The sequence below is a fragment of the Mustela putorius genome, unplaced genomic scaffold (genome assembly GCF_011764305.1).
Source record: "Mustela putorius furo isolate JIRA1106 unplaced genomic scaffold, ASM1176430v1.1 tig00003845_pilon_pilon_pilon, whole genome shotgun sequence".
Taxonomy (NCBI): domain Eukaryota; kingdom Metazoa; phylum Chordata; class Mammalia; order Carnivora; family Mustelidae; genus Mustela; species Mustela putorius.
Window position 1 is genome coordinate 16,433,105 of NW_025421998.1, and position 17,496 is coordinate 16,450,600.

The window sequence follows — 17,496 nt, forward strand, 5'->3', positions numbered from 1 at the left end:
ACATTCAGCCTGAGGAGCCGGGAGTTGTCGCAGCTCAGGCTCTGGAGCTGCCATAGCTGAGCCTTTGTCGTGGCCCCGGGGGCGGGCGGTGGGGGGCCCCTCTCCTCTTGGCTGCTCCGGCCATCTCTTTAGGACCCTCATTGAGAACTTGGGGCCTTTTGAACAAAGTCAAAAGAATTCATACTCTACTAAATGAAACACTTTAAGAATAACAACAGAAATAATGAGCCCACAGTAAGGAAGTATTTTAACCACATCGTACACTTACGCATTACCAAAAAACCCTCTATCCCCCACACTGTAAAGAGGAAACAGACATGTCGCTTTCAGCTGGGTTGCATGAGGGGGATGGCCACCAGAGTATTAGCCAACTCTCTGTTGTCACTTTAAAAAAAAAAAAAAGGTTATTTATTTATTTATTTATTAGAACAAGAGAGAGCATGAGGGGGGGAGGATCAGCGGAAAAAGCAGGCTCCTCGCTGATCTGGGAGCCGTATGCGGGACTCAATCCAGGGACTCCGGGATCATGACTTGAGCCAAAGACAGTTGCCTAGCCAACTGAGCCACCCAGGTGCCCGTCTGTTGTCACTTTTGATTGAAACCAGCAGAGATGTGTTTTGGCAAATCTATTCATAATTTGTCTTTCCTTACAGGGCCCCCCTGGTAATTGTGTTTTCCATCAGGGAATCGGATGGAAGTTAATGTATTGACAATCTGCTATGATTGATGACGAATGTCTTGTTAACATTTCCCCCACTCTTCGACCCGCAGGGCAATGCGTCTTAGACATCCAGTTTAAAGAATTAAAAGGACAACTTCTTCGTACAGGAAGAACTTCTTCAAAGGTAGGGGTCTGTCTTCTGAAAAGGTTTATTAGTAAAGAAGGGAATTATACCATAAAATGACATGATTATATATTATTATTGCCATAATTAATACTTTTCAATCCAGAAAGTAAAGATGGGGAGGAGGAATGAAAGATGGGGAGTAGGAATATGTGTGCAAAAACATTAATCATACTGCTTGTCAAAGGGGATGGATGGGTGAAAACACAGCAAAGAAAACCAGCTCTTCGTGTCCTTCCGTAGTAATGAGATTTTTGTCTTACTAAATCATGAATCATAAAGTTCAGAAAATAGCAGAATGAAGGCATTGCCAGTAAACAATATGTTTCTGAAGGAATTCAAGATCGAAAATGATAAGGAATCATTTACAAGAAAAGAGTTTTCTTTTGGATTCCATCAGGTATCAGAAAATCTCCCAAGAATATACTTACCCGTACCTAATTTTTGTTGTCTCACAGTGAAGTCCAGATAATACAAAAGTCTATTGGGAAAGTTTAAATATTACTTTGATATGTGCTTTCTGCTTTGTAAATCCAATGCCCCCACCCCCACTGCCCACCCCTTTCCCGTTTATGTCACTTAGAATTATCAGCTCCAGAATGGACTCTGCCAGGCCTGTGAGGCCTTCTGAAAAGCCAGCTATTATAGTATTGAACTTGATGAAGAATATCTTCCTCGGAGATCTGGAACATAGTTCAGAGACCTCTATCTCATAAGGGATGTATGAGAGCATGATTGTTTGGACATTCAGTCCTCTACCCTCCTAGGTTCTATTTAGCAAATAAGCTCTCAATAGATTTTAATTATGAAAAGAAGACTGTCTGCAAGATTTGGAGGTAGGAAAATCTTGCAAGCATGTTGTCTCTTGTCCTTGAGAAATGCTAAAATTAATCCATTCAGATGTCCTTTTCTGCTGAAGAGGAAATGATTCATGCCTCAGTTGAATTTGCTTCTTTTGTGCTCTATTAAAACTGATTTCATATAACTAATTATTATGGTGCTTCAAAATACCTCCCAGAAATCCCCAAAGCAGTAGCCTGGAAACTAAGAACGTTGCTTTGTAAATCAAGTAGCACACATTTTGTTCTGCTCTGAAGAGTTCTTGAAAAGTGAACATTAGTAAAGACTAACAAAATGGCTGAGTTAAGTAGTCGAGACCAATACCAAAGAGACTTCATTTTCTATAAATGGGTCTTTTACTAGAAAGCTCTCTTCGTTAATATAAAGTGATTTACTTTCGACCTACCTATACGCACCTCCTCCAACAAGTGTGCTTAATTCGTAAAAAAAGGAAGGGTAAGACCCCTCCAATCCCACAGGGACACGAAGTCTGGAGGTCCCAAGTTGTTGGGAATTGGGAAGTTAACCATAATGGTGTTAAGTCAAACTGGCCCACGATAAATCATTCGTATACTATATTACGACAAGTCCTTCTGGAGGTAATATATTGTGTGATACCTAGGAGATATGGAAAGACAGCAAGAGCAGGAGCTTGTTTGAAGTGGTGGTTTCTAGTAAAAGGGGAAGATCCACAAAGACGAGGCAAGGGGACGGACCACCAGGGAGGAGTGTGTGGGGTCCTTGGAGGGTGGCGGGGGTGAGCTCCGTAAAGGCTGTCGCACTTTCAGGGACACTCTCCCACGGTTGTTCAGGACGTTTTCCTGGCTGGTTGCAGTGTTTTCCTCTTTCCTTCATTGTGAGTTATTTTACTTAAAATCTCTATCTTCCAGAGGCAGAAGTGAAAAGGTTCAATTCTACCTTTCTCAGTACATTCTTCTCGTGGATTGTTTTGGCTGGTCTTTTGTTGAATGACTAAAATGAGCTTCGAGTTGTCGGGCTCTCTTAGAGCCACTGAAATATCTCATTTTATCCTTGTGAATGATTTAATCTGGTCGAAACTAAATCCTGAGTGTCTTCCCCTGATTCTCCCCGCCCCATCCCTGAAACAAAGGCACCCTGAAACTTCCCCAAATTCTGAAGCCCTCTTGTATTCAGAACGTCCCCAGGCTATTCAAGAGTTCAGCCCCTGACATTAGAATGAGAAAGTTTTTTTGTAGCTACTTGTAGTTTTCAGTAGTGTTTCCCACGTTCACTAGTGTGCTGTGGTATCCACAAGATGTGAATGCCCAGAACTGCGGTTTTCCTTCTCTCTGGAAAGCTCTACCGCTGCGGATTGATATCCAGTCATGGATACAAACCACATTCCCTTTCATCATTAACACAATTGTGTAAATTATTGCCAAGGGAAAGAATTCTCCCCATCTGTTCTACCTGGCTTGAAAACCTTGGGTGAACATGCAGGACAGCTAATGGCGGAATTTCCAGAAGCAACCAGAATTGGGGGGCGGGGAAGGGGTGCCCCTCAAATCACTCTGTATAAATGATTTTCTAGAGCTCTGGCTGCACTTGCATGAGTTTTGTCCTGGTTGTAACCATAATAAGTCAGAAGAAGAATCCTGCCCTGCTATACCTGTGTGTGTGTGTTATGTTAGTCACCATGCAGTAGTACGTCATTAGTTTTTGGTGTAGTGTTCCATGATTCATTGTTTATGCATAAGAACACCCTGCGTTCTGTGTAATACGTGCCCTCCCTAATACCCATGACCAGGCTCACCCATCCACCACCCCCCTCTTCTCTAAAACCCTCAGTTTGTTTCCCAAAGTCCATAGTCTCTCATGGTTCATCTCCCCCTCTGATTTTCCCCCTTTCACTTTTCCTTTCCTTCTCCTAGGGTCCTCTAAGTTATTCCTATGTTCCCCCAAGTAAGTGAAACCATATGATAATTGACTTTCTCTGCCTGACTTATTTCACTCAGGATAATCTCCTCCAGTCCCATCCATGTTGATGCAAAAATTGGGTGTTCGTCCTTTCTGATGGCTGAGTAATACTCCATAGTGTATATGGACCACATCTTCTTTATCCATTCGTCCGTTGAAGGGCATCTTGGTTCTCTCCACAGTTTCTGCCCTGCTGTACCTTAAGGCACATTCCCATTTGGTAAGCGATGTAAAAAGGAAAACCTGAGAGGTTATTGGAGTTATTTAATGATTATTTTTGATTGATGATCCAAAAGATGTTCTTCCCCTTAGACTCACAACCCTAACTTTTAAAAAATTATGTATACAAAGTAGGAGAATGCTATTGATATTTTGAGTAAATAATAATAGAAGTGATAACAGTAAAATGATTTTTTCTTATAATTAAGTTGATTTGTAAACGTGAATCCATTTTTTATGACAAAATGCAAAGGGACTACAGTTTTTAAGACTGTTTAACAGTAAGAAGATCTATCAAAATTTGTCCTACAGGATCACTGTAGAGCTGAGAAGTTTTATCTCACATTACCGGGCACCAGATAAATCTAGAAGACACATCATCCGCAAAAGGAATACTCACCTCACAAAATGAAAGCACATGAGTAAGAAGCTTCCCAGGGAAGCCTGGGACTGATAGAAACCAGGACAGGCATCTAAAACGAAGCAAAGGATATTCGCCGCTTTTTGGCTCTGTACCGGTCAGAATTGATGAGGTGTTTGGTCAGCTAGAAAACCAGAACCGTCTTTTCTTGTACTTAATGCCTTCCTCCCTCTTCACCCTGATGTGTGCTGAGGGCGAGCTCCGGATTTCAGTGCAGTGCCTACAGCTCTTGATTCATTGGCCCACTTGGATGGTCCCTCCATTGTGATCGCAGCTAACTCCGGCAGGGAGTGAGGGCTCAGCCCCCAACCCGAGGGAGCGAGAACGTTCTGTTCTTCCATCCCAGTGTTGTCTGCAACTTCCCTGTTGCCCTTTGGAGCCTGAGCAAAGCTCTGTGACCTGTGGTCAGATGGGAGCATATTAAATGTCCCATGTAGGGCGGCTGAATTACGATGCATTCCTGCTGTTGATCTCCAAGTTACTCTGGCCTCTGTGACCGAGGGACCTTTATTGATTAAGTTATTTCTGCCCCTTGCATCCTGGTCTCATAATTCTTAGGAGACGCCACCATTTTTCTCTGGAAACCCACCCCACTCCTCTCTCACTCTTCCCACTGTTCAGCCCGAGAGCTGTCTCCGAGGCTCAGAAAGACACCTGAAGAAGGACCGTGGGTGGCATCCTCTCCTGGGAGGTTGCGGGAGGGGTGAGATCGCTCAAGGGTGGCAGAGCAGTGATAAATGTCGAAGCATGTTTCGGTGGCCGTGACTGTCCGTGCTGTGCTGGTAGTCAGTAGAAGGGACACTGCACACGTCGTGCGTTCCTCCACTCCCCTCCCACGGTGGTCCGGTGGGAAGAAAGATGTGCTTTGGAGCCCAAAGGAGAAAATCACCCCAGGAACTCTCATACAGGAAACTTGTCGCGACTTAGCATTTCTATGCCAGAGGGTTGATGCCGTGACCTTTGCAAAGGGATCTTTGGAAATACTGAATCAGTATTTCTGGATCAGTATTTTTTCCCTCTGATGTACTTTTGGCTTAGTTTAAAATGTTTATTTTTACTTTTTTTAAAGATTTTATTATTTATTTGAGAGAGAGGAAGGGTGAGAGAGACCATGAAAGGGGAGAAAGTCACAAGGAGAAGCAGACTCTCTGCGGAGCTGGGACCCCGATGCAGAACTCGATCCCAGGACTCCGGGATCATGACCTGAGCCGAAGGCAGTGGCCCTAACCAACTGAGCCGCCCAGGTGCCCTAAAATGTTTAAAACACTTCGTTTTAAATGTTTAGGGCTAGTGGGCTATGGACTTTAATTTGAGGGCTCCCTGAAATCATCAGAACTGGACCACTCCTGAGGGGGACACTGTCCTGTGATCCTTGTTCCCAGCAAGTGCAACCCTGACCGAGATAACCCCGCCCTGAGAGGAAACATATGGAGAAGGATAATCAGAAATGGTATCCCTTACGCATTCAGACTTCGGATATTGATGTTCAGCAGTCTAATGACCAAAATTAATGTTCATTGAACTCTGTAGGCCACAATATACTGGGTCAGATTATACCGGAAAGCCCTAAGTGTTCGGGTGCACAAAGATAGAGATGTGTGCCTGGGTTCTGTGGGTGCTGTAGCCGACCCCTTCCTTCCAGCATCTGGACATTTCATCCCTGGCTGCCTTCGGAGGGAGTCAGATCCTGACAGGAGGGTTATCTAGGGAGCTACCCAGGGGGAAAATGAAGCCCAGTGTGGTGCAGGAGGCCAGGCCCAGGCCCCTGCTGGTGACGCAGTATGCTGCTGTCACGTCTGACTGCATACACAAACAGATACTTGGACTTCCTCTTCTTCCTCTTCTTCTTCTTTTTTTTGCTTCGCTTTGTTTTGTTTTGTTTTATTTTGCCTTTCACGACAGCATCTGTTTTGTGAGGCAAAGGAAAAAAAAATCCCTTGGAAGGCTGCGAGTTTTCATATCTGCAGAAGGCATTTCTACAGCTTTTGTCAAACTTAGCGGCTCTGTAAAGCGTCTTTGTCTCTGGTTGACTGTTGCAGAAAGCAAGTCCATAAACTAGCGCGCATACAGGAGAGAATGATTTCTATTGAAAGAGTCGAGTAGGATATGGGGCATGGGGCTGGTCGTGAAAAGGGTTTTGTTTCTTGCAGCACGGTGGAAATCCACATTCATATCGCTGCTCCCGCGTTCGTTAGCATGCACGGTTAAACAATGGGGCATGCCAGCCGACGTGGCGGTGTTGATTAATGCATTCCTCGAACGTGTTGATTAATGTGTTCCTGCAATGCCTCCTAAGCCCCAGCCTGCACCTGAGGTGTGCACAACAGGCCTCCCCGCTGGCTGCCGCCGCGCTCCCGCGAGCCCATTTGCGCCCAGGTTTTCCCGTGTGTATATTTCACACCCATGCCATTCTGAATAAAACCACAGATCTAGCCGACTTTTTGCAGAAACACTGTCCTCTCCCAAAAGTGCCCTACCCTATAATCTAGCCTGAGACATCAACTCTGAAGTTCACAGAAGGAGTGCTATTCTAGCTGAACAAATGTTGGGTGCCCTCTGTCTGTCCCGCGGATGATTCCACCCTGATTTTCATTTTTGTTGTTCTCAAAGTTTTTGTAAAGAGGAAAAGCTGAAAATACTCACTGAGTGCAATTCTTCCTTGAGTAATCCAGGAAGACTGATGCAAATGGACAGACCACTAGACACGTGGTGCACTTGGCATCTTAGCTGGAAACCCACTCTTCCCGGGGACGGGGATTCCCATCGGTACAGCGAGGCTAATTCCCTTTCCAGGCGGCTTCATTCAAGATTGTGACTTCGCTCACTTTATTATGGATTCCCAACCAACCACTAATTCTTTTTGTAGAAATTGTTTCTGGAAAGCCTCATCTTGGTGAGGTTCTGCCTGGCTAACTGTTCGGAAAAGATGACCTTGTAACATTTTTTGTTTGTTTAGTATCTTTCACTTGTTATTTGAGACATAAGAATTCTACTGCTACTTTAAAATTTTTCTGACCCTAGAATTCTCAGCAAGATGACAAAACCTGATGAGAAAGCCAGGTTCTCAAATGATGAGAGAATGTCTGAATGTAGATGGAATGGATCAGTGGTGTTGCCCACTACCTTGAGGCTTTTTCAGTCTGACGCTCTCCCAACTGAGCTATTCCGGCCGCCCACCTTGAGGCTTTTTATATTAGAGGCATTTTAATAGAGGAAACTGTCAGTGTTACTGAAAAAAACTACTTTCAGCTTTGGGAAAAGCAAAGTGAACAGGTTTATCCTGAACAAGTGGGGACTTTTATGTATTAGAGAATTACCATATGAAACTATTACACACAGAAGTGGCGAAGTCACCTGTATTAATCCCGCTTAATTATTGGCATGAAATTAATGGCAAAGGATGACATTCTGATATTTTCAGGAATAAGACTTGAGGAAAGATTCTTTATTCCATTTACTTTGGTGGTTCACAGAACACATGACTTCTATTACTTGCTTCATAACATGCTAACTGCAAATTACGGTGTTTTAAAAATATTTAGTTATATATCTGTCTCACAAGGAACATTTGTGAAAAATGAAAAAGTAAAATGTGGGCTCACTTCCTTGGTGCTGGTAGACATAAACTTCTCTTTTGTAGCTCAAGCTACACAGAATATGTGTTTAAATCCTTATAATGATGTGGAAGACATTCTTAGGAAAACCAATCTACTTGATGTTTAGAGAACCTTTAATTATATGTTTAAAAGAGAAATACACCAAAATAACCAGGAGGACTTCACATATGTGATTAGACATGCATTTTCTTAGTGAGCTTGAATTCTACAAGAATTGAGGGGGGGAGACAAAGAGATGCAGCGAACATGATTAATCCGTTTTTCTGCAAAGCTTTTGGTACTGTACTGAATAAAAGCTTTGCTGACAGAAGCTGTTAGCCTGGTGAAAGATAGGCCGTAGGAACAGGTTATGAAAGGAGAGACTGGAAAGCAGAGAACATTCCACATGGAAAAGGAGAGCAGGGAAATGGTTTCTGTAAGTCTGTATTTATTTTGTTGTCAGGAAGCACAGAGAGCATGTAGTTAATGTAGTTTCCTAAATGACTTTGTTCCTGGGGGCAAAAAAAAAAAAGAAAGAAAGAAAACCAGAAAAAAACAAACAACAACAACCAAAAAAAAAAAAAGGCACAAAACAAACTGAGAAAACAATTTGACAAATATAACTAGACAAAACTACTGCATTTGTATTATTCAAATGACCTAGAAAATACGTCTAAGTTCCAAGTGTCCTATCCTGTAAAATATTTCTCTGTTATTTAACATTTCCCTGTTTTAGAGAACCCAATGACAGATATGCTTTAGTATTTAAAAAAAAAAAAGTCTTCAAATTGATTTGTTGTGCAAAATAACAAATCATTTGGCTGGTATATATTTTTGAAGGCTCTTAAAAGCTTTCTTGCTGTAGAGGGGTAGGAAAAAAGGAAGTATGTCTTAGACAGCCTTTCACACCATCACGGGTACTTCGTTCAGAAGTCATCCCCAGGAAAAACTTTCTCCTTAATTTTCTCTCCAGGTCTTCAAATGTATTGCTGATGGTTGTTGCTAACCCTGAGCTGCTTTATGATAAATTGATACACACTCTCATTTTTCTGAAAACAAGCCTTTGAACACTAGTCTTTTTCTTCTGTAGAGCAGCCCACAAGTTCAATAAGGAAATAGATTTCAAATATTTCTATTATAATGGACTTGCTGATTCTGTCCAAATTATTATTATTGTTTTTAAAGATTTTATTTGAGAGAGAGAGCACAAACAGGGGGAGTGGCAGGCAAAGGGAGAAGCAGGCTCCCTGCTGAGCAGAGATCCTGATGTGGGACTCGATCCCAGGACCCTGGGATCATGACCTGGGCTAAAGGCGGATGCTTAACTGACGGAGCACCGAGGCACCTCTGTCCAAATTATTTTTATCACTGAAATGTAGCTGCCTTGTTCCACTAGTGCTCAAGTAGACATTGAAGGGCATGGAAAGAGGGAACAATTCAAAGACTTTCTTTTATAAGACACATTCCCCTCAGCTGAGAGTCAAGCATTGTTTTTCACAAGTAGAATGTTCAGTAACCACCGAATGATCTATGAGACCATGGCCAATATCTGATCCTAGAATCTCACCACTTAATTGAGAATAAATCAAAGTTTATTCTGGACTTATTTGGGTTTCCTTAATACAAATAAAATACTACTTACAAGACCTACAAATAGTGCTGACCATCTCCATTCACAAACATCGTTGATTGCTTTTTATATGCAGGGGATCATGAGAAGCTCTGAGAATGCAGCCTGCCTTCCACACTATGGCCCTTGCCCTTCAATGACTCTTTAGTTATATAACAAAAATCAGCTGTTCACATGCACATCAAAGGAAAGCACAGAGTAGCATTATTGACTGTTAAACGTATAGGCTGAAAGTGCTTGGGGACGTCGAAGGAGCAGTGACCACTAGATAGAGACTGACAAAGATTTACAGTTGATTTGAACTTCAACTGATCCTTGAAGGTGGAATGGTTCTGAAGCTAGTTCAGAAATTTTTTAAATAAAAAAAAGAACAGAAATTCCAGAGTTTGGGGGGGCACCTGGGTGGCACAGTCCATTGAGTATTCCACTCCTGGTTTTGGCTCAGGTCCGTGATTCAAGGTCTGTTCAGGTTGTAATCACGGTCAGAGATGAGCCCCACCTCACGCTGCGTGCTCAGTGGGAAGTCTGCTTGCTATTCTCCCTCTGCCCTGCCCTCTGCATGCTTCTCTCAAATAAACCTAAAAAAAAAAAAAAAAGAAAAGAAAAGAAAAGAAAAGGAAAGCAATTCTGGAGGGGGAAATGGCCAAGTCTTGAGTAGGGGAGGGAGATAAGTGTGGTATTTGAATGGCAAAAGAAAAAAAACAGAAGGTAGGCCTAAGTAAGAAGCAGTTGAAAGTGACTTAGGGGAGTTTTTTGTTCCTTCTTTCTTTCTTTAATGAATGACTAAACATTTGTTCATTCATTCCTTCATGAATGAGCTAATATGTTTCAGACATCAAAGAGTAGTGGGCAAGTTATACATGGAATGTATCGAACACAATAATAGCAGCATGGTGTTATTATTCCCCCAAAAGTAAAAATAATAACTGCGTGTGTGTGTGTGTGTGCGCCTATAAAAGTGTAATGGTGATACAGAAGCAAATGTGACCGCTCTGCAGGGGGGCAGCAGGAAAAACCCAGAGGAGGAACACTGAGGATGAGTAAGCATCTTGCAGGCAGAGGTGGAGAAGGAGGTCCCAGCTGTGAGCAGAGTCACAGTAGATCCCCTTGAAGGCTTGCGGTTGATGCCCTCATGTATGACTGAAGGAGAAGTCGGAGGTGCTGTGAAGACGCTTTGGAGACTGCTCTCTGGGCCAGGAGCTTGGGATAGGTTGTGGGATTCTACATAAGGATTCTGAGTAAGGGCGTCACGTGATCAGATCTGAGTTTGGAACAAACGCCCTGGTAATCTGCATACCTGGGTGAAATTGGAGCCGCTAAGCAGGAGAGCCTGATGCAGGGTCCTCGCAGAGAGCCTGCAGAGAGACAGTTGATGGCAGATGGAATGGACCCATATTCCGATTAGGAATGAGAAATGAGAAAAGCAAGCTCTGACCACTGGCTTGAGACACTGGGTGGTTGGTGGTTCTCCTGAGTGGACTAGAAGGGGCAGAAGGGCTGCTTTGGGGAAGAAGATAGGGTTTTGTCATGAATATGGCAAGTCTGAAATATGTCAGGTTATGACTGTACCGTACGGAGTTTGAATTACATTCAGTTATGAACCCGTTATGGTCTTGAGTGAGAAGCAACGTCTGCCCAACCGTTGTTTCGAGAAAGTTCATCTGGCATCAGTATTTTAGGAAAATTTCATGAAGCACCATTAAAGATGAAGAAAGCACGTAGGCAGTTAGTGCCGTGGTGGGTGTGTGAGGACAGAGACCCCAGAATGTGGAGAGAGACTTCGAGAATGGCAAGCAGACATGCCAGGCAGGGGTCAGCAATCTGCCGCTGGAGAAGAGCAGAGCCTTGCCTTTCGTTGTCATGTTTAAACCCAGCCAAGAGTTTGTCCCATTGTTTCCTGAACACAATCTCCATGGAGACATCTCTGCCTGGGGTGAGTTTCATCTCTGGAACTCAGGGATCCGGGTTGGCGACGGTGATAAGCATCCCAGGTTGTCCTGAGAATCCATACACATATTTGAAGGAGGTAGGTGGTGGCTTCCCATGGCCCACGTGCCAGAAGAATCAATGCCATCAATCATGTCCAAGAGAAGAACTGTCTGTAGAAACCAAAAGGTCAAAAACTCTTATTAACCAGAAGACCTAGAATGTACACAATTCAGACTGAAATGACTTTCTCAGAGAGTGATCTGAACAAAGGAAATTTTGCCAAGGGCAAAACTGAAGGAAAACAGTACATAGCATTCCCCAGGGTCACTGGAAACATTTTTTTGAAGCAATAACATGGGACAATATGTCATTATTACTAAGCAGACCCATTTGTGTCCAGCATAAGGGGGAAAAGAGCTGCATTGTTTCTGTGCCCGTCATGTTCGTGGCGGTGGTTTTGTCTGTTCCACGGTCACTGTTTAGAAAGGGAGGTCACTTAGACACATGCCAAATGACTGAAGTGGTATTTCCACGAAACATTTCCATTTTAATAATTCTTTCGTATTTGTAGATGAAAAACGGCTTAACCCTAGGGCATATGCTAGGATGAATCACAAAGCTCAGAAATTTTGTCCTGAAGTGATGAGTTGGCTGCAGAGGGAATTCACATGTATTTATGGACAAATTCTGGCATCATTAATGCCTCAAATCATAATTTTAAATGCCCAAATCATAATTTATATTCATAAATTTTTTATTTTGAGCTCCTGGGTAATCAAAACTCTTACCACTGGCCATTCGTCTTCTGTCCCATCAATCACATGGAGAAGAACTGCAGTTTTTAAACAATAGAAAAATTACCAAAATTTCCTTTCATTTATTTATTTATTTATTTTAGCACTATCTTATTAGCTTGTATCTGACCAATATATTTCTCACGTAGACAGGATAAGCAGAGAAAGTCCCCAAATCTGACATGGCACTCCTTTCGATTATTCCAGAATCGTGGCATGAGAGTGTGAGCAGTTATGTGGTTCATGCACTTGGGGTCGGGAGGGGGGTGTCCCCCAGCCTGCTTCCTTCTGCAGCTCTACACATTCATGTTAAGTCTTGTGGCTAATGGCCCCCAGCTGCCTGGTACCAATTCCTTATCAGTTCCTGTTCTGGAAGTCATATTGGTAATCCATGTGGGCCTTGGAACCTATTTTCTGGAAAATTAATACTTTTAAATATTTCTGTAAATTTTATGGAAAAACCCTTCTGATTTGTTTTCCACATATTACTTGCATTGTTTTCAGTCTGGCTGGCCTATAACATGCTTTGGCATCTATAATGAAATTACTTTATCTTCAGCCAGTAATTCGCTTCCTGGTAAAAGGAATGGGAAATGTTTTGTTAGGATATACAAGAGCACTGATTTTAAATTGTTTAGATTATATAGAATTCTTTGCAAGTGATGTCAGAGAGTCCATTACAATTTAAATTCATTTTCTAAATCAAAATTATGCTTTATCTTCTCGGCATTATAGAGCTGTGCCTTGTATACCCCTTCATTGTAATTAATGTTTTGCCTCTATTTATAGAATATAGAGAATCTTCAACAGTTTCCTTTTTTATTGTTGTAAATAATTATTTTTAAGGAGAGTTTTGACTGAAATCTAGTTCTATTGAAATATATTTTCAAAGTAAAATTTGTTCCCCGAATAAAATGTAAAAGTAAAACAGAATTTGTTATTTATTTATTTATTTATTTTTAAAGATTTTATTTATTTATTTGACAGAGAAAGTAAGAGAGCACAAGCAGGCAGAACAGCAGAGGGAGAGGGAGAAGTAGGCTCACCACTGAGCAGAGAGCCCAGTGCAGGGCTCAATCCCATGACCTGAGCCAAAGGCAGATGCCTAATGACTGAGCCACCCAGGCGCCCCAAAACAGAATTTGTTTTTTAAAGAGGAGTTTCTATTGCTGAGTTGACAGTGTTATATTTTGGCCAAAAGTATTCGAATGCAGACATTTCTTTTTCATGCTTGAGCTTCTCTTTTAACTCCTGAAGCCGTTTAGTGCCGCACAATCAGTACCATCATTTCAATAATACAATAAATTATGAAAGAAAATGAAAAACGCTCTAAGTGGTAAAGCCAAATCTGCTTCAAATTTTATTTCCTCCTGGCCTCTGTGCCTCAACCGGGGCAGACCTTTGCCATCCCCAAGTCTGGAACTACTGGTTTGACCTGTTCCTGTTTCAGTGTTGCCCGGAGGGGAGCTCAAGCAGCACGGAGCAAGTTATTTTCTTGAAAGGTCTCAGCTTACCCCGGGATGCATTGTCTGATGCTTCTCTATTACATTCGCCTATAGGTATGACACGGTGGCCTTTTTAGAAAATAGATCTTTATTGTAAAAATAGCATCTGGGATCCTCTAAGACCCTATTCCATAAAGACAGATTAGTTTAATTTCATATATTTGAATGTCTTCCCAATGGTGATGGCCCTTCTTCAATATTTAATCAGGTAAAATTAACACGATGTTATAATAACAGTTGAGAATAATCAAAATGGGTCCAAAGCAGTATTTAAAAAAAAAAAAAAAAAACATCAAGTTTGTTTTTTTCCAAGCCTGTGCCTATACAAAATATCAGCCAAAGTTTGTGGAAGTATTAAATTAGTATGCAGACAGTCATCCATGAATAGTGGAACTGAGTATCCCCAGGAAGACTTATTCTGAAAACTATTATGTTCTACTACAAAAACAGGCACCATTGATGAGGCTTATCAAGTGTCAGGCACGGTCTAAGCAGATTATGTGCTTTGTCCCATGTCATCCTCTCAGTTACTGTCCTTACTTTAGAGAGGAAGCAACTGAGGTTCCCATTGCCCATGAACACACGGCTAGAGAACGGCAGAGCAGGGATTCCCACCAAGTGAGTCGAGGCCCAGAGCTCTGTGCTTCACCCGCCACCCCTCCGCCTGAGCGGGAGACGTGTCCACGTGGGCGCTTCATTAGTTCGTAAGGAAAGCCCTTGGCCTTGGGAGCTCTGGTCAGTGCCCCGTGTGTATGTGACAAATAAGGTCTCATATGGAGGTCAGAGCTGTTACCTTCCTGCCCGTTCACATCAAATGATAAATCTAAAGGCTGTCAGGGCTGTCCGTGTGCACCTGTGGTTCTTAATATCCATTCCACGCTCGTGCATTGTATAGAATACATGACTGTGACAGAAAGAGAAAAAATACCTCCAGGCCTGATGATGCAATGTGGTTGGAAAGGCCTCCCCGAAGCGAGGTGGTTTAATAGTAGTGCTGGGCATTCTTCTCCTAGTGATACTGATTATATCTGAAAAAAAAAAAAAAAGAAAGAAAATAATAAGGTTTTGGAACTCTTGGCTTCAGTATGGTTTGCTCACAGGTATGACAGCTGTCCACACAAGTAGAACTTGCATTTTGTACCTTGTCATCCCCCGATGTCCAGTGCCAGCTCCCCCTTCATACATCTCTTCCAGAGGAACCTCTGCTGGAGCTCTTCACACAGGATTCAAAGGCGCTCACTGTAGGCTCCTTTGCGAAATCTGATACCTGTTTTAGATGAGAATCCCTACTCTTTTCCTGGCCCCTTCCCATCCTGACCCAGTGTTTGTGTTTTGTTTGTCTTTTAAATATTTTATTTATTCATCTGAGAGAGAGAGACAGAGAGAGAGAGAGAAAGGCAGAGAGAGAGAAAGAGAGAGCAGGGGAGAGAAGCAGAGGAAGAGGGAGAAGCAGGCTCCCTGCTGAGCAGAGAGCCCAAAGCAGGACTCGATTCCAGGACCCTGAGATTGTGACCTGAGCTGAAGGCAGATGCTTAACCATCGGAGCCACCCAGGCGCCCCCAGTGTTTGGGTTTTAATAGAAAGTCTAGAAAATTAATGGCCCTGAAGAACTAAAGGAAGGAAAATGAAATCCTCTCATTCAATCCAAGTAGTATAATTCCATACCGAGCTTTTTTTAATTTTGGGCAGGGGAGCCCGGGCCACAAATCCCTTAAATCACCATGTAGAAGAACTGTCTACTCAAATCTTCCACTTACTTAGCTTCTAGTAATTTCAGTGATGCCTTTTAGACAAGAGTCATGATAAATATGTACTTTTTTCTTTTTTTAAATATTTTATTTATTTATTTGACAGACAGAGATCACAAGTAGGCAGAGAGGCAGGCAGAGAGAGAGCCAGGGAAACAGGCTTCTTGCTGAGCAGAGAGCCCGATGTGGGGCTCGATTCCAAGACCCTGGGATCATGACCTGAGCCAAAGGCAGAAGCTTTAACCCACTGAGCCACCCAGGTGCCCCTGTACTTTTTTCTTAAAATATGATCATCAGGAATAAAGTATGGCTTTGCAACCTGCATTTTATTTAAATTCATATTTCATTGTATTCCTTATCTCTTTATTTCCAAGTGTTTCATTCTGGATATTACTTACCTTTCTCTGTAGCCTAGTGAAGTTTGTATGAAGCCAAAGCCCTTGCCTTGGCCTCACTCTGATTCCTCTCCCTTGATTCTGCTCTTGGTCCTTTGGCTCTTCGATGTCCCTTGAACAAGCTAGATACCCTTCTGCCTCAGGGCCTTTGCACTGTGGTTCCCTCTGTCTGGAAAGCTCTTCCTGACTATGTCCCACAGCTTGCTGCCTCTTCTTCCAGTCTTTGCTCAAATACATGTTATGGTGAGCTGCTTCCTGATCCCGATGTGAGCAGGTGTACTTATGCTCATGCACACATGCACACACAGACAAACATTGGAACCCTACCTCCCTCTCCACTTTTATTTTGTTCTTCGCAGTACTTACCGCAAACTATATAATTTACGATTTATGTTTTTGCTGTTATCTATCTCCCGCCACTGGACTTTAAAGTCCATGAGGGCAGGAACTTTTGCCTGCTGTGTTCAGTAGTGTATCCAGCACAAGGAAGAGTGCCTGTCTTGAAGTGGGTACTTAATTTGCTCAATGAATGAGTGAAGGAAGACTTAACGGAAATTCGGAGTTCCAGCCCTTTGTCAGATAAGGTCACTAGCTGCACAAGTCCTGCTTGACTTTGGTGTAACAGTGACTCCTCAAGGTTCCAAAATGCCATGGTGTAGACCTCCGCTGACTCACAGCTTCTGCTAGCTGGAGGAAAGGGTAGTGTGGCTTTCCATTGTTGAATGCGGAGGTGGAGTTGGAAGACAATCAAAAGAAATGTTCCTCTCGTTCTTTGGAGCAAACGAACAAATCTAGCATTTGTTTTGGGGAGAACAAATGCTCCTCGCAAAGAACAGAAACTGTTCCCAAAATCTTTGAAGTATGTCACTGATCCTTGAACCAGTAGCTGAAGAAGCAAGTATCCTAGGGACAAACATGGGCTTTGTTGGGATGAAAGCTAATCATAAGTTTACAAAAACTGATTGGGCATTTGGCTGGTGACTAATTCCTGGCAGTGACACAGAGGAGGCTCTCAACGGGCCCAGACACACATATTTTAAGTAAAGACCCTTGTCCTCAAAGACATTGAATTTTTTTGCCTACTGCTTTTAGATAAAAATAATGCGTTGCTCAAGATATAAATAACATTGAGGATTCTGCCAAAGACATAGTAGTTTCTATACTGGTAGAGGGAAACATTACTTGGGGAGAGAGATTATCATTTTTAAGAGGTTCCCCCCCCTTTAATTCATTTAATTTGCTAATTGTAAAACCACAAGATACCACACGAATTAGAACAATATTCCCAGCAGTCCCCCAATCGCTGAGTCTGTGTTTTGTGGTATGAGCACCTAAGCCAGTTTGTTTCCTATCAATACAGTAAAAATCTTTTGTCAACCCCCAAGGCTTGCCCTGATGCTGCATTGGCCTGGTGATTTCAGGATCCTAGGAACTGCCCCCCCCCCCGCCCCCTGTAACCTCCTGTCTCTTGAAAACACACCCCAGCCTACTGGCTAGGACCTAAATCCCACCGACCGGACCTTATTTCCTTGATTCCGTTCTATATTTACTGTGTGGCTACTGCTTCAATCACATCAGACATGGTGGGATGAGGGGGCCAGCCAGAGTAGTGGCCTATATAGTCCCATATGCCAGG

At 42.7% G+C, this 17,496-nt stretch overlaps 1 protein-coding gene across 27 annotated transcripts in view; it reads left to right on the forward strand.

The window, feature by feature from the left end:
* Positions 1 to 17,496, forward strand: part of NRCAM (neuronal cell adhesion molecule) — a 272,173-nt gene that overhangs the window by 129,201 nt on the left and 125,476 nt on the right. For all 27 annotated transcript variants that reach the window (XM_013060025.2, XM_013060058.2, XM_013060038.2 and 24 more), the window contains exon 3: positions 772 to 845. The gene's annotated coding sequence lies outside the window, so the exon portion shown is untranslated. The remainder of the gene's footprint in view (positions 1 to 771; positions 846 to 17,496) is intronic.